This window comes from Haliotis rubra, unplaced genomic scaffold (assembly GCF_003918875.1).
Source record: "Haliotis rubra isolate DU_JTF1 unplaced genomic scaffold, ASM391887v1 Scf502, whole genome shotgun sequence".
Classification (NCBI taxonomy): Eukaryota; Metazoa; Mollusca; class Gastropoda; order Lepetellida; family Haliotidae; genus Haliotis; species Haliotis rubra.
Window position 1 is genome coordinate 783,734 of NW_025767194.1, and position 6,000 is coordinate 789,733.

Consider the following 6,000-nt stretch of genomic DNA (forward strand, 5'->3'; position numbering starts at 1 on the left):
GATGTGGAAGTAACCAGATTTTTAGTATTACACTACAAGACGAATTCAATACGTTTTATTCATACTTACTATGCAAATCGGTGTCTAGTTCCTGAACTTCAGATGAAGGCAGTGGAAGAACTGTAATGACAGATATTAGTGTTATATGAGCAGGTACACATTGCCACAATTATGGGATGAATTCCCATGCTTTGGTAAGCTCGTATCAAAGCAGAACTGCGGAATCTCTTCAAAATGTCCTCTTTTGGAATTATCGTGCTTGTTCATTATTAGCATCAAATGTAGTGTTGTTGCATTGTCCGGGTTTCGTTCGTATTTGTGCGTGCTTCCAAAATGTATACATTACGTTATCATGATGAATGAATGACCTCAGGGATCGATATCAGTAACAATTACAAAGGCGCATACATACGCCTATTTAATGAGGGGCGAGGTCTGTGGGTTAAAAGAACGTCAATTATCTGAGGGTTGATGCATTACGTACTGTAATATGTACTAAAATATTGTAAACATACATGTGTCATTAGATGATTTATACAGCACATTCATACATGCATCATTAAGTGAAAATGGTCTAAATGCAATAGTAGCAACACAAAGAATGCCACCAAAAACCGTTAGATACCCACTCCAATTCTGGAAAGTACCCGGTGATTGAATAAATAGATCTTGCATTAGTTTTTAATCTTGACAGATGTGGAAGTAACCAGATTATTAGTATTACACTACAAGACGTTTTATTCATACTTACTATGCAAATCGGTGTCTAGTTCCTGAACTTCAGATGAAGGCAGTGGAAGAACTGTAATGACAGATATTAGTGTTATATGAGCAGGTACACATTGCCACAATTATGGGATGAATTCCCATGCTTTGGTAAGCTCGTATCAAAGCAGAACTGCGGAATCTCTTCAAAATGTCCTCTTTTGGAATTATCGTGCTTGTTCATTATTAGCATCAAATGTAGTGTTGTTGCATTGTCCGGGTTTCGTTCGTATTTGTGTGTGCTTCCAAAATGTATACATTACGTTATCATGATGAATGAATGACCTCAGGGATCGATATCAGTAACAATTACAAAGGCGCATACATACACCTATTTAATGAGGGGCGAGGTCTGTGGGTTAAAAGAACGTCGATTATCTGAGGGTTGATGCATTACGTATATAAGCATCAAACATATATGGAAAAAATATCATTGTGAAATATGTTCTTGACGTACAAAGTACTCTAAACGTACTCTAGTTTGGTTTGGCTAAGTTGTTGTTTAACGCCACACTCAGCAATATCAAGCTATACGTCGGCGGAAAAGCATTGGTGGGCGGATTCTGTTTAACGCCGGAGTACACAGTGATGCCACATACGTTAATACAGCATTTAGTTCTGTACCGTGTCACAAAGTAAACATATAATATAAGTCATGATGTGAGATACAGAAAAACATACACTTTGCAACCATTACTGGCTTACGAGACACGACAAAATATATAATGTATATGTATATGAGACTATTTTATAAAAATCACACGTAAAACGAATTACCCACACATTTGGCAAAGCTTAAAACAATATAATTCACAATACCAGTACAGTGAGGAGAAATACATTGTAGTTAATACATTTGTATCGTTATGAATCACATTTTTTGTGACCGTTATAACATTAAATTAAACTATATACCTTTCCCTGAGTAGAAGGACCAGGCTTGTGTAAGCTCATCAACTGTCGAGGTGCTCCCAAACTTGTGGCAGCCGTCACTACGCGAGGGAACAAATTCTCCTATGCTGTGTAGTTTAACACTACCATCGTCAAGGGTTATCTGCAAAAGTTGTGATTTCATGCTACATATGTTTATAATGTTATGTGAAAGGTGGTAGTGAAGTGTCATCGGGTGTGATATAACTGACCCTATCGCCTCAACCGTTGAATTTCTGAAATCTTCCATTTCATACTCTACAAAAACTGGACACAGTGTCACTCCCTTTTCCCTCATTAAATGTGCAAATACTTCCACTTTCACTAAACGCAATAGCAGTTAGAATCCCGGTTATCACAGACTGATTTGTCACTGACAGACTTAAAAGTTACAAGTCCAATATCGCTTACTGCTACGAAAAACAAGATTACACTTGGAGGAAAGGTAAACAAGAACCATTCCATTGCATATCCAATCAAAATTGAATAGCCATTACAAACCGTTACATATTCCATATTTCAGCTAAACTAAAATTTCCCTACACTGTACGGCAATATCATTATTTTGATTCAGTGTACTTTGTTTATCACAGATTATGACTTTATTAGAAGTCACATTGGTATCTTTGAATTGGTATCTCAGAAAATTGTGCTTTGGGCCCAACATTATTAAATGGAAAAACATATTGATGCAAAATGCTTCTTCCTGCGTAATCCAAAACGGTCATCTCTCCTCTTTCTTTTCTAATGATGTAGACAAGGAGACCAAGTTTCTCCGTATCTATTCATTCTGGTAGCTGAGATCCTCGGTATCATGATGAGGGATAATATGGTAAATCAGTGGTATAAAACTGGATAATGAGGAATGTAATGGAGATGATACTCAATTATACTTAGACGGTTCTGAAGAAAGTTTGAAAACAACTTTAGAAAATTTACAAAAAAATTACAGCATGTCTGGACTTAAGATTCATGCGGAGAAAACTAAACCAATTTGGATAGGCTCTAAAATTGGAAGCTAAGTATTACTGTGCCCGGAAAATAGTTAAGACTGGCAGGAAAATGACTTTAACATTCTTGGCATATATATCAATCCTAATTTGGAAAAATTATGGGTAATTAATACTAGAAAAAGACTAGAAACAATTAATAGAATTCTTGCAAGTTGGAAAAAGAGGAAACTAACACTACAAGGGAAAATTACAGTTTTGAAAACATTAGCACTATCAAAATCCAAGTATGTTTCTATTCAAAGAGATATTTATTCTTGGAGCACACATTGATAAACATCTAATGGTTGACAATCCATTTTGGAGTGAAGTTTTAGCTATATCGAGTAACTATTACAAACAACAACATGTAGTTAATATTAATCAAGTAGAAGAAATATTGACTGAACCTTTGTGGATGAATCACCAGTGTAGAAATAGTAATCTTTATATTAAAAATTGGTTCGATGGAGGTATTCATATAATAGGAGACATTTGGGGAGAAAATGTTTTTTTTGTCTTTCAATGAATTAAAAAACAATTATCGCATTATAGGAACTGTTTTTTGAGTACAATAAACTTATTTTGAATATTCCAAAAACCTGGAAAACCACTCTTTCCTCTCATGCAATTAACACTCAAAACCTCTCATTAAACTCAACTCTTCAAGATTTGCTTACTAAAAAGAAAGGTGGTAGGAATTATTATGACAAAATGATAGCTTGTAACACTCTCCCCAAGGTGTGTCATAAATGGCAGAAAGAACTGGACAGAGATATTTCATGGAATACTGTTTTTACAAAATATAGAAATTGTACCAAGGATGTGAAACTCTTAGATAGCGTAATGAAGACGTTTTTTTAAAGACATTTAAAAGTTGGACGAACATGAATACATGACACTTTTATGGATGAATGTTATCCGTTTACTAATAATATAAAGCTATCCAACATGTGTCTCCGAATAATTCTTCCTTAAAGTTGTATTTTTTAATGACTCTCTCTTTTCAGATTTATTAAAATTAACATGTTTCTATCAACGTGTTTTAAGACAAAATTAAAAAGTTATGTGCGCTTACTCCTCCGGTGAATGCTATGCTTTACAATATCATCTCCCTATCAAAATCTGTTAAATAACACTGTGAGTACGAGCAATTGATCAACTTTACCTTCACCACATTATTGTCGGCAGTCTTCTCCATGTCCATTACTTGTCCTCTACAGCCCTTCTTCGTATACAAACACAACTTGTTGCAGCTCACTTCTACCAACCACCACGGGGAAAAGATAGGTGCCATAGCAGCAGTAGTTCGAATGTACTCAATTGGAAATGAACGTCTGATAAGCGAATGAAGCAGTGATAAAAACAAAGGCTTATGGGGATATATATTGGTAACAAAGCTTGCCAGCGATTGGCTTACTCATTTGAAAGGCGGAGCCTTAGTGCCCTGTACACGTACTCAAGCTCCTTTACTGGTGAATCTTGGGATACTGTAATGACTTCAATCAATTACGTAATGAAACATACAAACATACATACATATCATAAGAATACATAGATTCCGAAAAGGTTCCTTTAACTACTGTATAAAAGGTTTCACATCCAAAAACTAACTGACACATTTTCATGAATGTAGGTTAGGACTATCCACGGAACAACCAGTACTTTTGTAGATGTGTAGCAATGTTAAAGCACTTTCGTCTAATCATGTACAACATCCCTACAAAGGAAGCATACTACTACTGCACTACTGTGGTTTTTGTTTCTGTTTCTACGTGTATTCGAGGTTACTCCACATGGGAACTTAGGCAACTGTGCTGTGGAGACGTGATTGCTAGTCATTAAGTTACCCACTCATTTCACAGCCACACATAAACATGTTTAAAGCCAGGTTAGATATCATATTTTTTACACTGAAAAAAATGAAAACAAAATCAATGCTTGATAAAAATGATCATGTTAAAGAATGTGTATAATCATTAACGGAATATACATGTAATTTAATTAGAAAATGTTTATGACGGAATGCATATCCTGGTCTGGCAAATGTCAGACTTGTCTCCTAAAAATGTATGTCATTGGTACGGAGTGGATTCTCATTGAATTTGAATACTGATTGAGATAGATGGGGAGTTCATTATGCTAAGGACGTATCTATTGAATGTCAGATTTACTGTGTTAGGCGAGGGAACGTGGGTGTCAATGTATATACTCAACATGACCAACACCCGATGTTCAATGCACACAAGTTTCTAAAGGAATAATCATTAGCCTATTTTAATAATTGATAGATTATATGAAATACGAACAAGTTCCCCCTCTAAAAGACCGATGTGGTGTACTTTATGCTTATCTATAATTGCCAACTATCCGGATAGAATTAATATACTTACGCGGTATCATTCAGTACAGCCCTGAGAAAACTAACGCGGCTGCATGGAAGGCAGAGGTCCTGAGACAGAGGGACTTTCTTAGGTTATTAAATGGTTTATTGAACACAGTGGTCTCAGGATACTCTTATGAGGCACAAACTATGTGCAGATATTCAAATTTACGAACAATCCATATATGCAAGGGGTGAAATTGTACGAAACGCATTTTATTTTGCCATGGTTTACTGGATTATGAACGATTGAGTCCTGGCGGTTACATTGTGTAGGTTGCACATTTGAGGTGTCGATACTGCTGTTATACATCGATCTTAAACATGAAAAAGCTATTTTCTCAGATAAGTGCAAAACAGGGAAGCTGAAAGTTAATAAACCAAGGTTGCAATATTTTCTAGTTGAAGTTGGTAAAATTTCCCTTATTCAAACTTTTCACGAAGTTATTTTGGTGGTAAAAGAATATATTTATCTTGGTATTTAGTTTAAGAATAATGGATGTTTTGTAAATGCATTAAGAGATTACATGCTCAAGCACCAAGAGCCGCGTATACAGTACTAAGAAAAGAGTGTTACAGGTGTTTATAAATCACATGGTACACGACAAGCTTGGCTGATATCCGCTAAATATTTCTAAAAAATATAATGTAAAATACGCCCTCTCCCATGTAGTACCCTGAAGTCCACCTTTCCTGACTTGAAGTTTAGCCTATGTACAGCAATAGGAAATATCCTACGGGGTACGGGCTTATATTATGTGGATATCTCAAAATATCGTTTCTCCAGATGTTTAAAAAAGGACTGTCAAAAGGGTTCTTATTGCTCTGGTTTATCAATTCGGACTGCAACAGTAATCTTCTTATATATCTTAATAACCATTACTGTTGCAGTCCGAATTGATAAAACTAATGAATACGAACCCTTTTGACAGC